General features: G+C 44.5%; 1 protein-coding gene across 4 annotated transcripts in view; it reads left to right on the forward strand.

The window, feature by feature from the left end:
* The window catches only part of adamtsl3 (ADAMTS-like 3), a 250,200-nt gene that overhangs the window by 7,082 nt on the left and 221,573 nt on the right, over window positions 1-21,545 (forward strand). The window lies entirely within an intron of this gene.

The following is a 21,545-nucleotide window of genomic DNA, read 5'->3' on the forward strand; positions in this document are numbered from 1 at the left end:
TCTCTGTGTGGCCCGCTGTTAATCTACTCCTGACCTGTACTATAATGTAAACTCAATGGAGAATGTCTGCTGAAAGTGTTTTTCTGTTGAGGCGTGAGGGAAAGATAAAACTTGGTGGTGGAATGTTTTGGGCATTGGACAGTAGAGTCAGCCAGCCAGATAGCCAGTCAGTCAGGTCAAATGAGGATTAGTAGGGTGGGGGGTTATGGGGGCTGTAGTTAGGGAAGGGTGGGGAGTTATGGGGGCTGTAGTTAGTAGGTCCATGCTTGGCTGGGTGTCCGCCTGGATTATGACAAGCAGATGTGGGATTAGACTCACGCTTGATTAGCTTTTATTGTTGCCGTGGTTTTCTAGAGGTGCTGTAAGACTTAGAGCTCTGCTTTCCTTCTCTTCAATTTCTGTCTTTCTCTCCATCTCTCTCTCCATCTCTCTCTCCTTCTTTCAGTGTCACTCTTTCTCTTGATCTTTCTCCATCTCTCTCTCCTTCTTTCAGTGTCACTCTTTCTCTCTGTCTCTATCTCTCTATCCCCCCGTTCTCTCTGTAACCTCTTTCCTGTCTCTGTCTTTGTCTTTCCTGTATCTCTCCCTCCCCCTCTTTCTCTCTGTCTCTATCTCTCTATCCCCCGTTCTCTCTCTGTAATCTCTTTCCTGTCTCTGTCTTTGTCTTTCCTGTATCTCTCTCTCTCCCTCCCCCTCTTTCTCTCTCTGCCTCAGACTCCAGAGGTTACTGAGTACAGAAGTTCACTACTGGTATTGTGCTGTTAGTCAGGCATCCATTTTGACAGATTTAGCTCAGGTCAACAGGTCAACACTTTGTTGTTGTGTTCATTGGCAACAGTGTGTGTGTGTGCGTGTGCGTGTGTTTGTGTGTGTGTGTGTGTGTGTGTGTGTGTGTGTGTGTGTGTGTGTGTGTGTGTGTGTGTGTGTGTGTGTGTGTGTGTGTGTGTGTGTGTGTGTGTGTGTGTGTGTGTGTGTGTGTGTGTGTGTAGACTCAGGAATAGAAGAATAGAAGGTCACATGGCTGTTATCTCCCACTGACGATGGTGTTGGGGTAACAGCTACGTAATCACAGGGTATTCTTCTTGGAGTCTTCCTGAGATCGACACTGAAAGAAGGAGAGAGAGATGGAGAGAGGATAAACCCTAACACCTTCTCTCTGTAGTGGAGGGAGACTCCTGTAGTGGAGGGAGACTCAAGACACTCCGAGGGTATTAGCACTGCTAACGAAAATACTCTCCCACTCCCCCCCTCTCTATTCTCCCCTTCTCTTTCTCTCCCTCTCTCTCTTCTCCCCTTCTCTCTTTCTTTCATTTATCTCTCTCTCTGCTTCTTTCCTTCTCTCTATATTTTTCTTGCTATAGAAAATATGAATGTGTGTTGGCAACATGATCAAGATGGCTTAAGACTACTTTCTGGTGAGCAGGTATCCGCGCTGTCGTACCAGAGAGCTTTTCATTGCAATGCAGTGAAGGATATACAGTATGTGTGCTAGAGACTGTAGCTGTCCTGTAGGCAGAGGAGGGTGGGGTGGGAGTGGTGTTCCCATGGCTCCTGTTTGGATACAGAGGGGTTAAGGGGGCACACAGTAACCACATTGTGTTTGAACAGCTGTCTGTTACAAACAACAGGCTGAGGGATGACAGGAAGTCACCTGGGAGGTCAACAGGAAGAGGAAGTGGACAGGGGTAGATTTGGGAGTAGATGGAGTGTTGTAGAGGTGTCACTGTATGCTGTGATAAAGGCACAAAGGAGAAATGGCTTTCACAATAAAAAACATGGAAATCCCTGAGGGAGATGCTGTGTGTGTTATAGAGGGAATAGTATGTTAACTTGTTGTTATTATCCATTAATGCAGGTTTTCTCAGCAGTCCCAGCGTGAATCTCCCTATGTCAACCCCTCCCTCCCTCTCTTTCTCTCAACATGTCAACCCCTCCCTCCCTCTCTTTCTCTCAACATGTCAACCCCTCCCTCCCTCTCTTTCTCTCAACATGTCAACCCCTCCCTCCCTCTCTTTCTCTCAACATGTCAACCCCTCCCTCCCTCTCTTTCTCTCAACATGTCAACCCCTCCCTCCCTCTCTTTCTCTCAACATGTCAACCCCTCCCTCCCTCTCTTTCTCTCAACATGTCAACCCCTCCCTCCCTCTCTTTCTCTCAACATGTCAACCCCTCCCTCCCTCCCTTTCTCTCAACATGTCAACCCCTCCCTCCCTCCCTTTCTCTCAACATGTCAACCCCTCCCTCCCTCCCTTTCTCTCAACATGTCAACCCCTCCCTCCCTCTCTTTCTCTCAACATGTCAACCCCTCCCTCCCTCTCTTTCTCTCAACATGTCAACCCCTCCCTCCCTCTCTTTCTCTCAACATGTCAACCCCTCCCTCCCTCTCTTTCTCTCAACATGTCAACCCCTCCCTCCCTCTCTTTCTCTCAACATGTCAACCCCTCCCTCCCTCTCTTTCTCTCAACATGTCAACCCCTCCCTCCCTCTCTTTCTCTCAACATGTCAACCCCTCCCTCCCTCTCTTTCTCTCAACATGTCAACCCCTCCCTCCCTCCCTTTCTCTCAACATGTCAACCCCTCCCTCCCTCTCTTTCTCTCAACATGTCAACCCCTCCCTCCCTCTCTTTCTCTCAACATGTCAACCCCTCCCTCCCTCCCTTTCTCTCAACATGTCAACCCCTCCCTCCCTCTCTTTCTCTCAACATGTCAACCCCTCCCTCCCTCTCTTTCTCTCAACATGTCAACCCCTCCCTCCCTCTCTTTCTCTCAACATGTCAACCCCTCCCTCCCTCCCTCCCTCCCTCCCTCCCTCCCTCCCTCCCTCCCTCACTCCCTCCCTCACTCCCTTTCTCTCAACATGTCAACCCCTCCCTCCCTCTCTTTCTCTCAACATGTCAACCCCTCCCTCCCTCCCTCCCTCCCTCCCTCCCTCCCTCCCTCCCTCCCTTTCTCTCAACATGTCAACCCCTCCCTCCCTCTCTTTCTCTCAACATGTCAACCCCTCCCTCCCTCCCTCCCTCCCTCCCTCCCTCCCTCCCTCCCTCCCTCCCTCCCTCCCTCCCTCCCTCCCTCCCTCCCTCCCTCCCTCCCTCCCTCCCTCCCTCCCTCTCAACATGTCAACCTCTCCATCCCTCTGTCCCTCCCACTTTTCTCTCAACATGTCAACCCCTCCCTCCCTCCCTCCCTCTTTTTCTCTCAACATGTCAACCTCTCCATCCCTCTGTTCCTCCCACTTTTCTCTCAACATGTCAACCTCTCCCTCCCACTTTTTCTCTCAACATGTCAACCTCTCCCTTCCTCTCTACATGGGAGGAAACTCACTGATGGAAACTCACTGAGATTTAGCAGTTCACAGAAACATCACGTGTACAAGAGGTCGACCGATTATGATTTTTCAACGCCGATACCGGTACCGATTATTGGAGGACCAGAAAAGCCGATACCGATTAATCGGCCTATTTATTTATTTATTTGTAATAATGACAATTACAACAATACTGAATGAACACTTATTTTAACTTAATATAATACATCAAAAATCATTTTAGCCTTAAATAAATCATGAAACATGTTCAATATGGTTTAAATAATGCAAAAACAAAGTGTTGGAGAAGAAAGTAAAAGTGCAATATGTGCCATGTAAAAAAGCTAACGTTTAAGTTCCTTGCTCAGAACATGAGAACATATGAAAGCTGGTGGTTCCTTTTAACATGAGTCTTCAATATTCCCAGGTAAGAAGTTTTAGGTTGTAGTTATTATAGGAATTATAGGACTATTTCTCTCTATACCATTTGTATTTCATATACCTTTGACTATTGGATGTCCTTATAGGCACTTTAGTATTGCCAGTGTAACAGTATAGCTTCCGTCCCTCTCCTCGCCCCTACCTGGGCTTGAACCAGGAACACATCGACAACAGCCACCCTCGAAGCATCATTACCCATCCCTCCACAAAAGCCGCGGCCCGAGCAGAGCAAGGGGAACAACTACTCCAAGTCTCAGAGCGAGTGACGTCACCGATTGAAACGCTATTAGCTCACACCCCGCTAACTAGCTAGCCATTTCACATCGGTTACACCAGCCTAATCTCGGGAGTTGATAGGCTTGAAGTCATTAACAGCTCAATGCTTGAAGCATTGCGAAGAGCTGCTGACAAAATGCACGAAAGTGCTGTTTGAATGAATGCGTACGAGCCTGCTGCTGCCTACCATCGCTCAGTCAGACTACTCTATCAAATATCAAATCATAGACTTAATTATAACATAATAACACACAGAAATACGAGCCTTTGGTCATTTAATATGGTCGAATCTGGAAACTATCATTTCGAAAACAAAACGTTTATTCTTTCAGTGAAATACGGAACCGTTCCGTATTTTATCTAACGGGTGGCATCCCTAAGTCTAAATATTGCTGTTACATTGTACAACCTTCAATGTTATGTTATAATTATGTACAATTCCGGCAAATTAATTACGGTCTTTGTTAGGAATAAATGGACTTCACACAGTTCGCAACGAGCCAGGCGGCCCAAACTGCTGCATATACCCTGACTGCTTGCACGGAACGCAAGAGAAGTGACACAATTTCCCTAATTATAAGAAATTCATGTTAGCAGGCAATATTAACTAAATATGCAGGTTTAAAAATATATACTTGTATATTGATTTTAAAGAAAGGCATTGATATTTATGGTTATGTTTGGTGCAACGACAGTGCTAAATCATCACCCGTTTGGCGAAGTAGGCTGTGATTCGATGAGAAATTAACAGGCACCGCATCGATTATATGCAACGCAGGACACGCTAGATAAACTAGTAATATCATCAACCATGTGTAGTTAACTAGTGATTATGTGAAGATTGATTGTTTTTTATAAGTTTAATGCTAGCTAGCAACTTACCTTGGCTTCTTGCTGCCCTCGCGTAACAGGTAGTCAGCCATCCACACAGGCTCCTCGTGGAGTGCAATGTAAGGCAGGTGGTTAGAGCGTTGGACTAGTAACCGGAAGGTTGCAAAAACGAATCCCCGAGCTGACAAGGTACAAATCTGTCGTTCTGCCCCTGAACAAGGCAGTTAACCCACCGTTCCTAGGCCGTCATTGGAAATAAGAATGTGTTCTTAACTGACTTGCCTAGTTAAATCAAGGTGTAAAAAATATATATATGTTATGTTATGAAAACTTGAAATCGGCCCTAATTAATCGGCCATTCCGATTAATCGGTCGACCTCTAACGTGTACTGTTAGCTGACTCTGTTGTGACTGTTATCTTGGTTTGGGTGGATTCTACCATGGGTTCATGGTATTGCACTGGGGCCATAAGACCTACTCTTTACAGTAGGTTACCCTTGGTGTAGTGGGTGTGTTTGGGTGTAGTGTGTTGTTGATACACCACAAGTGTGTGTGTTAGTCTACAGTGTATTTGTGTGTTACTGTGCAAGCTTGGAGTGTGTTGTCAGTCTTCTACAGTGGCCCTATTTACAACACAATTGAGTGTGTTAGTCTGCAGTGCTTGTGTGTTACTGCAAGGGTGGTGTATTGTCAATCTTCTACAGAGGCCCCTATAACACAATTTTGAGGCCCTTGGATGCTATCCATCTTTGATTCCGCCATGCAAACTGCCCTGGCAGCCACGGGCACCAGTCCTTCACAAATTGGACTCCATTAGATCCTTGCAGGCGATATCATTAGCGCTAGCGTTGTCGCTAGCCAATCTCTCAGTGTCAATCATTAGCATGGATTTCACAGCTCTGTTCAAAGGGGAAACCCAAAACCCTGGCGCAGGATGATAATAGTAAGTGCAATCCGGAGTACAATCTGGAATAATGTAATTTTGACCATGTGGCTGGGCTAGTGATGGTGGCTAGCCTAGCGTGTCTTAGCGTGTTTTGTGTTATCGCCGTTGTCCTTGTTTATTCACAGTTTGGCTCCTGTTTATTTTTCGGTAGTGGATTCATTACGTCTCGGAATGTCGTTATCAAGACGAGAGTCTTGCTGGTGAATTTCCTTTCTGTGGTGTATTATTGATATTACTCCAGCCCCGGCTGACTCTCTCTCTCACAGCTGTATGCGTGTGTGCATGTGTGTATGTGCGTGCATGTGTACGTGCACGTACGTGTGTGTGTTTCAGCCATCCATTTAGCAAAACTCTTTCCCGGCCAGGAACAAAATCATTTTCACGTGTGGGTGTTATTAAAGGGACAGTGCCGTCAATTCTCCTGTTTTTTAATGATATTTCCACATGTGAAAATTATGACAATGCCCTTTTAGTGTAACAGCTTTAAAAAGAAAAACACCTGGAATTTCAGCCTGTTCAGATGGGAGAGAGTTTTTGGCCCACAGCATGACATCACAGTCAAATCGGATTATTCTGATTATTTGCATATGTATCCTCCTACATTAAAGGGGTAAACGGGGTAGCCTGTTAAACTATGAGTGGTTGTTTTGGACGATGTACAGTACACCTGTGGTACCCACTCTGTCAATTTCAGTCAGTAAATAGAAAGTGACATATCATTTAAAAGCTACAGCACTTGTCTTTTTGGTAATGAAACTCAAACCTTACTACTGGCAATGTCATAAGAATGCCCCCCCACCACCACCCCCTTCATATTCATAGAGTATGCAATTTAGGTCAAGTCACCAAAAGTGCAAAAATGTTGCATGCATGGAAAGGGTAAACCCTGGTGGTCATCATAATGCCATTTGGGGTGCCATGTGGGACACAGATTGCTTTTACATCTTGTGGTGGAACAGCTAACACACCAGCTGCCTGTGGGCCCTGGTCAAATGTAGTGCCCTATATAGGGAATAGAGTGACATCTGGGACTCAGCAAAGAACTATGAACTCTGGAGGATAGCAAACTAATGTTCCCTAATAAAAGACACATAGCGGAGGGATACGAGGCGAGGCAGAGGTAGTGGTTCTCACATACTGTTTGTAGGGCTTGTGTATGGATCAGTGGGTGAGGAGGTGTAGCTGTTCATAGCAGATTAGCTAACTCCCTCTCTGCCTGTTTATTGAAATATCTGCCCATGTCTGTTTCTCAACCTCCGATCTGTGGACAGTTTATGTCCCAGGGATGGTACTCATCGGTCCCTCAGATGGTAGACTGACAATTTCTATACTTGTTATGTAAATGCCTCCTCCAAGAAGAAAATACCCTTGCAGGTAGGGTTGTACATTCTGGGGAATATTCAGAGGTGGAAACTTTCCGTGGGAATTAACGGAAATATATGCAAATTAATATTAATACCATTTAAATGTAGATGATTTTTGCATTGGATATATTTACTATATCATATAGAGACCGACACATAAACCTTTTACCTTATCATAACTAGACATAATTTCAAATGATTAAATCCTTACAATAGAAATAAAAACAACAATTTTGTTACGAATTGAACTTTAATTAAATGAGTTGACTCTTCACATGGGAGGATTTCACTGAACAACAAACGAAAGGGATTATTGAATGATCCCCAATGATCCATCGCATCTCCCAGAAACGTTTTCAACATACATACATGATAGTCTAGAAACTACAACTTTGGTTGTCTTCCTCTCAGGCTTCCATGTCTTCTCCCTGGACCTCCTCAATGTCCACCTCTTGAACATCAGACTCTGAGGCCTCATCTTCACTGTCACTTTCCAACCCTGTTGAGGATGGCTCGTTGTCAGGCCTCAAAAAAGCCTCAAATTTGCCTGGATGCACACCAATATTTCAACCCTTGTATTGGTCAGCCTGTTGCGTGCTTTGGTGTGTGTGTTCCCAAACAAGGACCAGTTGCGCTCTGAGGCGGCTGATGTTGGTGGGATTTGGAGGATGATGGAGGCAACAGGGGAAAAGAGTCTCAGATCCACAAAGTCCCTTCCACCAGGTGGCTGATGACTGCCTTCAGCTCATCTGCAATGTAGAGACCGGTGTGTCTGTTGTCCCTTGTGTCTGTGCTCTTGTAGAATACTGGTTGATGGGTGGAGATGATGTAGTTAATTATTCCTTACCCACAAACATTCAACCACCCATCAGAGATGATTGCAATACAGTCTGTTTTCTCTATGATTTGCTTGACCTTCACTTGAACTCTGTTGAACTCTGCATCCAGCTAATGTGTAGATAAAGCATGTCTGGTTGGAGGGGTGTATGCTGGGCGAAGAATATTCAGAAATTTCTTCCAATACACATTGCCTGTAAGCATCAGAGGTGAACCAGTTGCATACACAGCTCGAGCAAGATATTCATCAGCATTTCTCTGACTACGTTCCTCCATTGAGTCAAAAAAACTTCTGATTCCAGGAGGACCATGAGCTGTTGCTATCGATAAGGTGTCTGGTTCAACATTTTTACCTCGAATAGAAGTAGAGGGACTTTTGTCAGAGGGTGCTTGTTGTGAGCGCTGAGGGAACTTTAAGCACTTGGCCAGATGATTCTGCATCTTTGTTGCATTCTTCACATATGATTTGCAGTGAAATGTCTCCACACATCAGATAGTGCCCGTGGCATTTTCCTGTAAAGATTAGAAAATTATTTGTAAAAAAATAAATAATACAATTCCATGTACAGATAAATAGTTAAGCAGATAGATTTAACAACTCCTTTGTAAGATACATGTTTTAAAATGAAACAGGTGAATTAACACTCCTCAGTTAGCAGGCTCAAGCAAGCTAAATCCACATGGTAGCAAAAACTAACTAGCAGAAATTGTTAATAAGTTAGAAATAATTTAAACATTTTGCTGTAGGCTACTATTTACTAGTTAACAAAAAATAATATCATATAAAATATATTCACCCCACCCAGTATTGTAATCAAAACTTACCAGAAAGCATGCAGACCTTGGCTTAGACAGTGTAGTCGTGTGGGTTCAATAGCATCTCATTAGTGTGCAAGATTTTGAGAATAAGCTCAGTACATGTGATGGAAGAGTGTACTGTGCATGCAGAGGGTTGTAATTCCATTGATTCGGAATAGTTTAACCAAAATATGCCATAAGACCTAGAATTGCCCACAAAAAAGGTTCACTGTTATAAGCACATTTTTTGGGAACATTTCTGGAAAATTTCCAAACATTTCCCGGAAAGTTTCCGACCCTTTGCAATCCTACTTGCAGGTCTCTGCTATATCAGAGTTGTTACAGCACATCCAGTATGGTACCAAACTAGGCTGCTCGGCTCTGCCTGCTTCCTCATCTTCTCTCTAATGCAGGTTCAATGTCAGCAGCCCTGGTGTTTGAGCCAAAGCTGAAGAGTGAAAAGATCACTTTCTGTCCTCACACCTCAGGCACCAGTCACCTCTTCACCCCACAGCTGAACCTCTACTGAGGGCTGCTCTATGGCCAACCCTGTGGCCTGCATGGGCCAGTGTGTGTGGTGTGTGTGAATGTGGTGTGTGTGTGTGTGGGTGGTGTGTGTGTGTGTGTGTGTGTGTATGTGGTGTGTGTGTGTGTGGTGTGTGTGTATGTCGTGTGTGTGTATGTGGTGTGTGTGTGTGTGGTGTGTGTGTATGTGGTGTATGTGGTGTGTGTGTATGTGGTGTGTGTGTATGTGGTGTGTGTGTGTGTGTGTGTGTGTGTGTGTGTGTGTGTGTGTGTGTGTGTGTGTGTGTGTGTGTGTGTGTGTGTGTGTGTGTGAGGAGCAAGTCACAGGCTTGTGTGAAAGACTCTTTCATTCACATGGACAGTGTGTCCATTCAGTCTCCTCTCAGCTGCAAACACACTGGCTCCATTTCCACTCTGGGTTTTCTGCCAATCAGCTGGTTGGAATCTGTTTCTCTCTCCTCTCTGTCACTGTCTATCTGATTTATCTCACTCTACCCCCCCCCGTTCCTCCACTTTCAAGTGGCCACGTATGCAATCTCCAGAATGATTAAATCAGTGATTTAAAGTTAAAGTTGCACTTTGCAGAAATCTCTCCACCATTGCTGAAACTCTAATAGTTTGCTTAATTTCAGTTTGTGACAAAATAACAAAGTATACTGTAGATAGTCATTGTACCATCTAAACTGCTGTGAAGTATATTTTCCAAAACCCCAAAATATTGTTAATTCAGCTGCATGAAGCTGGTGTACAAAACAGAAAGTAAAAAATGCAAAAACAAAATGGGAAGCATGGAAATAGCACACGTAGAACAGATCTACCGCTTTTTAGACTTGCTTTTAAGTAGAATGATAGATCTATAACTCAATTTCTATGTGAATTTGGTTGGTGTTTCCCAAAAATTATGTATTGCCACTTTAAAACTTATAAATGAAAATTTTAAAGAAGTATCATCATGTAGAATAGAATATAACTTTATTATTCCCACAATTAACAACCAACAAATAGAGTTAATCTCAGGATTTGCAATGTTCAAATTCTGAATTTGCTCGAATTAAGCTGTAATTTAAGATATTCTTACAAAAAAGCATTAAAAGAATATTGACGTCCTGATTTTTCTAAAGTGATGGTTAGCAACATTAGGTAAATTGAGAAAGCACACTTTCGTTAACCTCAATGTCAACTTGTTTTTAGATTGCATTGTTGGTTTTAAGCTGTATGGATTATGTATTTGGGATGTTTTCAGTGATTAACTCTGACAGCCCTAATTATTTATGGTAATTCTTAATATTTTTTTTCCCAATGATTGTTTCTCCCTCGTCTGATCTACACATGTTCCTCAAACCTTTATAATCCGATTGTCATAGGGTTGGATGGGATGCCTCATGATATCACTCTCGCCTGAGGCCTTCAGTCTTATCTGGTATCTGTATTCCCAGTAGCAGCCTGTTCTGCAGGACAACTTTGTCTTCGCTTCTTGGATTGTCTTTGCATATCCATGCTCTGTAGTCACATCTGGGTTAGGTGTGGAGTAGATGCCTCTCCTATCAACTTGTCCTCTTCCCCCTGGTACCCAGATCTGTCTGTTAAATGTGACGGGCCATGGGCGACACACGCCATTAAACCTCTTCCTCTTTGGTTCACACTCCATTAACATTCGCTGCTATTGGTCCGTCTCTCATAACATCCATCCATCACGGCGATAGTGACAGGAAGTGTTACCCTGGTGAGGGAAGCATTCTGGAATCTGTGGATGTCTGAGCTATTTGCCTCTGGAGAGATGGGCTAGAGATGACGTAGCGTTCCGAAGGGATGCCAATCGGGAATACAGATCAGGAATACCACACTTCCAGCAAGGCATTAACGTGGGAAAACAGCAGGGCTTTGTTCAACAGGACACAACATTGTGCAACATTCAGTTGAATGAAAAAGGTTGTTGAAGAACGTTGCGATTATAGCGGCTCAGGGGGCGAGTGCAGGGCCGTGCACAGACCTTTCAGGGGCAGATGCTCAAAATCAACCCCCTCCCCCCCGCTTGAAAAAAATGAAGACATTTATAATTCATATCTGGAAATGTATAACAAAACAGTGCACACGCAATCTCTGCACAGGCCATAATGGGAAAAAGGCGCAACCGGGCATGGGGGGGGGGTGGCAAACCTGACAATGACTTGTGGGCAGTGGGTTCCGAACAACAATAAAAAAGAGCTATACAAAAAATATAACACCACCAAAAAGGGCACTTTGGAGACAGGAAGGGCAAAGGGTCATGTGCTCTGCACAGGTAGAGCCCTATCTGTGCACGTGCCTGGGCGGGTGTGTACTGCAGCTGCTGCACATGTTTTTCAATTCCAAATGGTGACACTCTCATATGGCCACACCCTGCCACACCCAACAAACCGTTGTGGAAGTAGCAAATTGTTTAATGAACTGAATGCGGTCCCTCTTCCAGAGTTTCTCCCAGAGTTTCCCACAGACATTCATGTCAGAATTTCTCATAGATAGTCTACATGGCAGCTTTAGAGACTTATGCTTCATAGTCAAGGGGCAGTGTTTCCCTTGAAGAAGCCTTTTGGGCAGCAACAATTTCCATTGAAACCAGTTGAAACCAAAGTATTTCAGGTGGGGGGAGATAGATATGACTTTGAAGAGGTCAACACCTCTAATTAATGGTTTCTTCCAAGAGGGGCTCTTTACATTTTCTTCAACTCAGGGGGCGGCTTTAGTTTAGCTTTCAACTTCGTTCTGATAAGAAACTGGATATAATTGGAACGCTTTGAACTCTTAACAGCACTGTTATTAATACTGTGTGTGTACTCCCCCTAAACCTTACCCTCTCTGAACAGGGAACTAGATAAGACATTCCATCCATAATGCCAAGCTAGGCCAAAGGGGTCCAAAGTGGTCCCAATTGGGCCAAGTCGGGCCTCGTTGGAATCTATGCTTCTGTTGTGGGATTTTCTTTTGGGTCCCAGACAGCCCTTCAGTACCCCTAGTAGTACCCTTTCATGTGTTCTTTCTAGGGGAATTGGATTTTTGTCAATTGCCCCATGTCGTGAAGTGTCTCTTAATTGTCCCAGGAAGAAAGCTGTGATTATTTGGCTGTGATCTTGATTTAACCTGTGTGTGTGAGTGTGTGTGTGTGTGTGTGTGTGTGTGTGTGTGTGTGTGTGTGTGTGTGTGTGTGTGTGTGTGTGTGTGTGTGTCAGTACAGGTTAAATCAAGATATTGTCCTATGAAGAAATGACCATTCATGGGTATCGTGGAATCAGAGTGTGCGTGTGTGTGTGTGTGTGTCAGTACAGGTTAAATCAAGATATTGTCCTGTGAAGAAAGGACCATTCATGGTAAAACATTTGTTGGGGGGTGACTCTGCAACTGGGATCACTAGTGGTGTGCTGGAGCTGAACAGATTAGTGTGTGTGTGTGTATATGTGTGTGTGTTTTGTATGAATAGAGATGTTATTGCTCCTACTCTACTGCCTCTGAGGGTGAAAATAGACTTTTACACAATGAGATCAGACTTGACTTTCCCTCTCTATCACACCTGCTCTCTGTCTCTGTCTCTGTCTCTGTCTCTCTCTCTCTCTCCACATGTTTCTATCCCTGTCCACCCTCTCTTTCTTTCTCTCCCCTCTTTCTCTCTATACCAGTGATTGACTAAGAATAATGCACTTAAAAGAGATCTTATACATTTTCCATCTTTAAATTACCTTTCTCCAGCCCCATCCCTCATCTGTTTACCGAAACAAGTGGTGGGGTGTGTTAGTTTTTTAATGGCAGACTGCCACTTTTAACATGACTTTTCCCACTCACTTGGCTGTAGATGATACTCCAAAAAGTGTTGGGATATTTAGTTCCCCTACCGAGATAGTAAACAGTCATATTTTCTGTAGTCAGATTAATGTCATAGGGTCCCATTCATTCTGAAAGTGTCCATAACACCTTACATACGTTCCAACCCAACTCATATTCGGGTTAGGGGAGGGTTTGTTCAGGGTAGGCCGTCATTGTAAAATAAGAATTTGTTTTTAACTGACTTGCCAAGTTAAATAAAGGTTACATTTAAAAAAATATATATATATAATATTAAAACAGTATATTTTTATGAAGACCGTGTCTCCATTATATCTTTTAGAGTAATTTGATGGCATTGAAAACGTGTGCGCTTGCATCAACTGTGCAGTGCATTATATCATAATAGGTGACTTAATTTTTGACCAGATTTCTCCATGGAGATTTTTTTCATTAAATTAAATTTTTACAATTAAAGAAACTCAGAGCTTCAAAATTGTACAGTTGAAGTCGGAAGTTTACATACACTTAGGTTGGAGTCATTAAAACTCGTTTTTCAACCATTCCACAAATTTCTTGTTAACAAACTATAGTTTTGGCAAGTCGGTTAGGACATCTACTTTGCGCACGACACAAGTCATTTTTACAACAATTGTTTACAAACAGATTATTTCACTTATAATTCACTGTAACACAATTCCAGTGGGTCAGAAGTTTACAAACACTAAGTTGACTGTGCCTTTAAACAGCTTGGAAAATTCCAGAAAATTATGTCATGGCTTTAGAAGCTTCTGATAGGCTAATTGACATAATTTGAGTCAATTGGAGGTGTACCTGTGGATGTATTTCAAGGCCTACCTTCAAACTCAGTGCATTTTTGCTTGACATCATGGGAAAATCAAAATAAATCAGCCAAGACCTCAGAAAAAGACTGGTAGACCCCCATAAGTCTAGTTCATTCTTGGGAGCAATTTCCAAATGCCTGAAGTTACCACGTTCATCTGTACAAACAATAGTACGCAAGTATAAACACCTTGAGACCACGCAGCCGTCATACCGCTCAGGAAGGAGACGCGTTATGTCTCCTAGAGATGTTGGTGAAACCATTACTTCCCCCACTGTAGTTGGTGAAACCATTACTTCCCCCCCACTGTAGTTGGAGAAACCATTAATTTCCCCCCACTGTAGTTGGAGAAACCATTACCCCCCCCTCCCCCACTGTAGTTGGGAGAAACCATTACTTTCCCCCCACTGTAGTTGGAGAAACCATTACTTCCCCCACTGTAGTTGGAGAAACCATTACTTCCCCCCCACTGTAGTTGGAGAATCCATTACTTCCCCCACTGTAGTTGGAGAAACCATTACTCCCCCCCCCACTGTAGTTGGAGAAACCATTACTTCCCCCCCCCCCCCACTGTAGTTGGAGAAACCATTACTTCTCCCCCCACTGTAGTTGGAGAAACCATTACTTCCCCCACTGTAGTTGGAGAAAACATTACTTCCCCCCCCACTGTAGTTGGAGAAACCATTACTTCCCCCCCACTGTAGTTGGAGAAAACATTACTTCCCCCCCCACTGTAGTTGGAGAAAACATTACTTCCCCCCCACTGTAGTTGGAGAAAACATTACTTCCCCCACTGTAGTTGGAGAAACCATTACTTCCCCCACTGTAGTTGGGGAAATGATGCTGCTTTCAAAGTTAATAAAATTGTAAACCAGTGGAAGATGCTCAAAGGAGGACAGCTCATAATAATGGCTGGAACAGAGCGAATGGCATCAAACCATGTGTATGATGTACAGTACCAGTCAAAAGTTTGGACACCTACTCATTCAAGGGTTTTTCTTAATTTTTTATGTTTTCTACATTGTAGAATAATAGTGAACACATCCAAACTATGAAATAACACAAATCGATTAATGTAGTAAGCAAAAAAGTGTTAAGCAAATCAAAATGTATTTTATATTTGAGATTCTTCAAAGTAGCCACCCTTTGCCTTGACAGCTTTGCACAGTCTTGGCATTCTCTCAACCAGCTTCACCTGGAATGCTTAACTTGAAGGAGTTCCCACTTGTTGGCTGCTTTTTCTTCACTCTGCGGTCCAACTCATCCCAAACCATCTCAATTGGGTTGAGGTCGGGTGATTGTGGAGGCCAGGTCATCTGATGCAGCACTCCATCACTCTCCTTCTTGGTTAAATAGCCCTTACACAGCTTGGAGGTGTGTTGGGTCATTGTCCTGTTGAAAAACAAATGATAGTCCCTTTAAGCGTAAACTAGATGGGATGGTTTATCGCTGCAGAATGCTGTGGTCGCCATGCTGGTTAAGTGTGCCTTGAATTCTAAGTAAATCACTGACAGTGTCACCAGCAAAGCACCCCCACACCATCACACCTCCTCCTCCTAGCTTCACGGTGGGAACCACACATGCGGAGATCATCCGCTCACCTACTTGCGTCTCATAAAGACAAGGAGGTTGGAACCAAAAATCTCAAATTTGGACTCATCAGACCAAAGGACAGATTTCCACCGGTCTAATGTCCATTCCTCGTGTTTCTTGGCCCAAGCAAGTCTCTTCTTATTGGTGTCCTTTAGTGGTGGTTTCTTTGCAGCAATTCAACCATGAAGGCCTGATTCACACAGTCTCCTCTGAACAGTTGAAGTTGAGATGTGTCTGTAACTTGAACTCTGAAGCATTTATTTGGGCTGCAATTCCTGAGGCTGGTAACTCTAATGAACGTATCCTCTGCAGTACAGCTAGCTCTGGGTTTTCCATTCCTGTGGGGTCCTCGTGAGAGACAGTATCAGCATAGCGCTTGATGGTTTTTGCGACTGAAGAAACTTGTTAAAAGTTAGTTCTTAAATGTTCCGGATTGAATGACCTTCATGTCTTAAAGTAATGATGGACTGTTGTTTCTCTTTGCCTATTTGAGTTGTTCTTACCATAATATGGACTTTGTCTTTTTTCAAATAGTGTGATCTTCTGTATACCACCCCTACCTTGTCACAACACAACTGATTGGCTCAAACGCATTAGGAAGGAAATAACTTTTACATTTACATTACATTTAAGTCATTTAGCAGACGCTCTTATCCAGAGCGACTTACAAATTGGTGCATTCACCTTATGATATCCAGTGGAACAACCACTTTACAATTTCCTCTTCTAATATATCCCTCCATTCTCCCATAGTGTCTCACTAGGAACCTTCCCATCATTCTCCCATGGTGTCTCACTAGGAACCTTCCCATCATTCTCCCATAGTGTCTCACTAGGAACCTTCCCATCATTCTCCCATGGTGTCTCACTAGGAACCTCCACATCATTCTCCCATGGTGTCTCACTAGGAACCTTCCCATCATTCTCCCATAGTGTCTCACTAGGAACCTTCCCATCATTCTCCCATGGTGTCTCACTAGGAACCTTCCCATCATTCTCCCATGGTGTCTCACTAGGAACCTTCCCATCATTCTCCCATAGTGTCTCACTAGGAACCTTCCCATCATTCTCCCATAGTGTCTCACTAGGAACCTTCCCATCATTCTCCCATGGTGTCTCACTAGGAACCTTCCCATCATTCTCCCATGGTGTCTCACTAGGAACCTTCCCATCATTCTCCCATAGTGTCTCACTAGGAACCTTCCCATCATTCTCCCATGGTGTCTCACTAGGAACCTCCCCATCATTCTCCCATAGTGTCTCACTAGGAACCTTCCCATCATTCTCCCATGGTGTCTCACTAGGAACCTTCCCATCATTCTCCCATGGTGTCTCACTAGGAACCTTCCCATCATTCTCCCATGGTGTCTCACTAGGAACCTCCACATCATTTCCCCATTGTGTCTCACTAGGAACCTCCCCATCATTCTCCCATGGTGTCTCACTAGGAACCTCCCCATCATTCTCCCATGGTGTCTCACTAGGAACCTCCCCATCATTCTACCATGGTGTCTCACTAGGAACCTCCTCATCATTCTACCATGGTGTCTCACTATAGACTTGAACCTCCCCATCATTCTCCCATGGTGTCTCACTAGGAACCTCCCCATCATTCTCCCATGGTGTCTCACTAGAGACTTGAACCTCCCCATCATTCTCCCATGGTGTCTCACTAGGAACCTCCCCATCATTCTCCCATGGTGTCTCACTAGAAACCTCCCTATCATTCTCCCATGGTGTCTCACTAGAGACTTGAACCTCCCCATCATTCTCCCATGGTGTCTCACTAGGAACCTCCCCATCATTCTCCAAGGCATACCTGTTAATTAAAATGCATTCCAGGTGACTACCTCATGAAGGTGGTTGAGAGAATGCCAAGAGTGTGCAGAGCTGTCATCAAGGCAAAGGGTGGCTATTTTGAATAATCTCAAATATAAAATATACTTTTCTGCTTACTACATGATTCCATGTGTGTTATTTTATAGTTTGGATGTGTTCACTATTATTCTACAATGTAGAAAATAGTAAAAATAAAGAAAAACCCTGGAATGAGTGGGTGTGTCCAAACTTTTGACTGATACTGTATTTGCTACCATTCCACTGATTCTGCTGCAGCCATTACTACGAGCCCGTCCTCCCCAATTAAGGTGCCACCAGCCTCCTGTGTTGTAAACCTACTTAGGAGACAAGTTAGGGGAAATGGCCTTGAAAGATTTTGATTTGATTTTCACACTTGCTACAGAGCTCTTCTTTGTTACCTCTCATTCAGCATTGTTCACACCCTCTTAAGCCTTAGCCCCACCGATCTCTTTAATAATTCACCTGTAAAAGCATGACCAACCGTCAGCATGACCAACCTCTCCATTATCTCTGCCAATCATGTCTATCCAGGAAGGATCCTGTCTTTCTTCCTATATGCTGTATCTCAGTGCTTTCTCCTTGGCTGAACTAGGCTCATATTTTGACATCTTTATTCATATTTACAGATCCAATACCAGTTTGTAATGAAGTCACATGGCCAAGAAAGCTTTAGCATCAAACACCCTTGATCCTATATATAACCAGTCCCATTTATTCAGAAAGAGATACTTTTGTAATGTGAGTTGGACTGTCCCTCTAATCCGTTGGTCCTTCCCTCTTCTAAAGTGACTCACTGCCCCACTGTAACACACACGCATACACACACAGGTACACACACACACACACACACACACACACACACACACACACACACACACACACACACACACACACACACACACACACACACACACACACACACACACACACACACACACACACACACACACACACACACACACACACACACACACCACAGACACACTCTGGGGTGTTGTGTAAACTATACTTAGTGGTGTTTTCTCTGTCCACAAAAAGAGAGACAGAGAGACGGAGAGAGTGAGACAGAGAGAAAGAGAGTTACATAGAGATAGAAAGAGAGAGACTGAAAGAGAGAGAAAGAGAGACAGAGACGAAAAGAGACAGACAGAGAGAGTCCGAAAAGAGAGAGAGACAGAGAGAGTCCAAAAGAGAGAGAGAGACAGAGAGAGAGAGACGGAGAGAGAGGGAGAGAGAAACCAGCTGTGCCCTCCAAAGGGCAGGATAGCCCAGACACGGTCACTCTAGTGGTGTGTAAACTCAATTAGAGGTCTAGCTGTTATGGTGGGCTGTTACGCCATGACCCAGTGACTTCACAGCGGGAGGGTGTGTGTGAGAGAGAGAGTGTGTGTGTGTGTGTGTGCGTGTGTGTGCGTGCGTGCGTGCAGGTGTGTGTTAGAGAGAGTGTGTGTGTGTGCGTGCGTGCGTCCGTGCGTGCAGGTGTGTGTTAGAGAGACTGTGTGTGTGTGTGTGTGTGTGTGTGCATGCAGGTGTGTGTTAGAGAGTGTGAGTCTGGCCAGATGTGGGCATAGATGGATTGCTGCTCCAAAGGTGAATCATGGCTTCTTTCCAAACCTTTACAGGGGATATAGACACTCTAGGTGTGTGCTGCTCGATAGTGTTTTGGAGTGCTGTGAGGAGGGCCCAGCATCTGTGTGTGTGTGTTTGCACGTGTGAACGTGTGTTCAAGGGTACATGCACGTTCTATAATTTATGGACCAGACAGAACCTCTTCTGTAGTGCAAGACCAGTTTGATCAGAGACTGAAGGCTATCTCTCTGATTATTCTATGGTATTTGGAGCGACTGCACTGAATCATAAACAATATGTATATATTTGTTTCACAGTGACTCAACATTGTGTCGGCTCTACTCTGCCTGTGGTAATGCCTGTCAAACCTAGTGGACTCAGAGCCTGCTGTCTGAATCTGACAACATCAGTGTCTCCACCAGCCAGCCTGTTTCCAGGGTAACTGCTGTTGTAGCCCTTTCAGACAGAATGGGCACCCTACTTTAAAGTCATGTCTGTCGACACCTGAGTGACGGACTTGTGTCTGTGTTTATTTTGGTTCCTCTGGTCCAGACTTATATATAGGGGGGTCACAGTATGTGTCCAAAATGGATCCCTATTCCTTTCATAGTGCACTACTTTAGACCAGTGCCCATTGAGTTCTGGTCAAAACCAGTGCACTATATAGGGAATAGGGTGCCATTTGGGACTCAGGCCCAGTTCATACAGATGGCAGTGTGCTTTGTGTGTCCGGGTGGGGTGGGGGACGAGGGGGACGAGGGGGGGGGGGCTTCACAGATGGGCTTTGTTTAGGCTGGAGTCTGGGTGCAGGGTTGTGTCTGTCTGGAGGACAGCTCAGTGGGAGAAGACTGAAGTCCTGCCTCTCAGCTGGTGTCTTCTCTGGTGTCCTGTCAGACACCCACCAAGTTACTGATGAAAGAGTGTGTGTCTGACTCTCTTCTCAGTGTGTGTCTGTGTCTGTGGATGTGTGTGTCAGTTGGATAGCATGATGAAAGCGTGTTGATCCTTAGGGAGAAAGCATGCCAGCCATACTGCTGCTCTATCCAGCCCTAAGTGTCTTCACTACATCACACACTTAGGCTTTCACTAGGGACGCACTGATATCAACACACATACATGCCTGTGTGTGTGTGTGTGTTTAGCACAATTTCAGGAAAAATACCGTGTTCGCCACAGAATTCAGTGATGTTAGTTGGATCCCAGCTAGTCTCTCCTGTGTATACACACAGTGTGAATACAATACCAACCTCGGTCTACTTGGCGAGATGATATCACTGCATCTGTTTATTAAACAAGACTTCGGTCCAGGTTTCTCTTCTCTAATGAACATCACAGGGATTAGTAGTGTGATTTACGGTCTGTTCTGAGAGCTACGCTGACTAGCACTACGTCGTCTTGGATAGGGAGTCTGCAGCTGAGAGGAGTGGATGTTGTGCTGCACATTTGCACAGTGATGACACACATGCGTGCGTGCATGTGCGTGTGCTCGTGTGTGTGTGTGCGTGTGTGTTGGGAGAAGTTCACATTATTAGCTCTATTCAGGTAAAACCTCTAACAGAGTTACCAGGGATCTCTTCTTGGGGAACAGAGTTACCAGGGATCTCTTCTTGGGGAACAGAGTTACTAGGGATCTCTTCTTGGGGAACAGAGTTACTAGGGATCTCTTCTTGGGGAACAGAGTTACCAGGGATCTCTTCTTGGGGAACAGAGTTACTAGGGATCTCTTCTTGGGGAACGGAGTTACTAGGGATCTCTTCTTGGGGAACAGAGTTACCAGGGATCTCTTCTTGGGGAACAGAGTTACCAGGGATCTCTTCTTGGGGAACAGAGTTACCAGGGATCTCTTCTTGGGGAACAGAGTTACCAGGGATCTCTTCTTGGGGAACAGAGTTACTAGGGATCTCTTCTTGGGGAACAGAGTTACTAGGGATCTCTTCTTGGGGAACAGAGTTACTAGGGATCTCTTCTTGGGGAACAGAGTTACTAGGGATCTCTTCTTGGGGAACAGAGTTACTAGGGATCTCTTCTTGGGGAACAGAGTTACCAGGGATCTCTTCTTGGGGAACAGAGTTACTAGGGATCTCTTCTTGGGGAACATAGTTACCAGGGATCTCTTCTTGGGGAACAGAGTTACTAGGGATCTCTTCTTGGGGAACGGAGTTACCAGGGATCTCTTCTTGGGGAACAGAGTTACTAGGGATCTCTTCTTGGGGAACAGAGTTACCAGGGATCTCTTCTTGGGGAACAGAGTTACTAGGGATCTCTTCTTGGGGAACAGAGTTACCAGGGATCTCTTCTTGGGGAACAGAGTTACTAGGGATCTCTTCTTGGGGAACGGAGTTACCAGGGATCTCTTATTGGGGAACAGAGTTACCAGGGATCTCTTCTTGGGGAACAGAGTTACTAGGGATCTCTTCTTGTGGAACAGAGTTACCAGGGATCTCTTCTTGGGGAACAGAGTTACCAGGGATCTCTTCTTGGGGAACAGAGTTACCAGGGATCTCTTCTTGTGGAACAGAGTTACCAGGGATCTCTTCTTGGGGAACAGAGTTACCAGGGATCTTT

Source organism: Salvelinus fontinalis, chromosome 35 (genome assembly GCF_029448725.1).
Source record: "Salvelinus fontinalis isolate EN_2023a chromosome 35, ASM2944872v1, whole genome shotgun sequence".
Classification (NCBI taxonomy): domain Eukaryota; kingdom Metazoa; phylum Chordata; class Actinopteri; order Salmoniformes; family Salmonidae; genus Salvelinus; species Salvelinus fontinalis.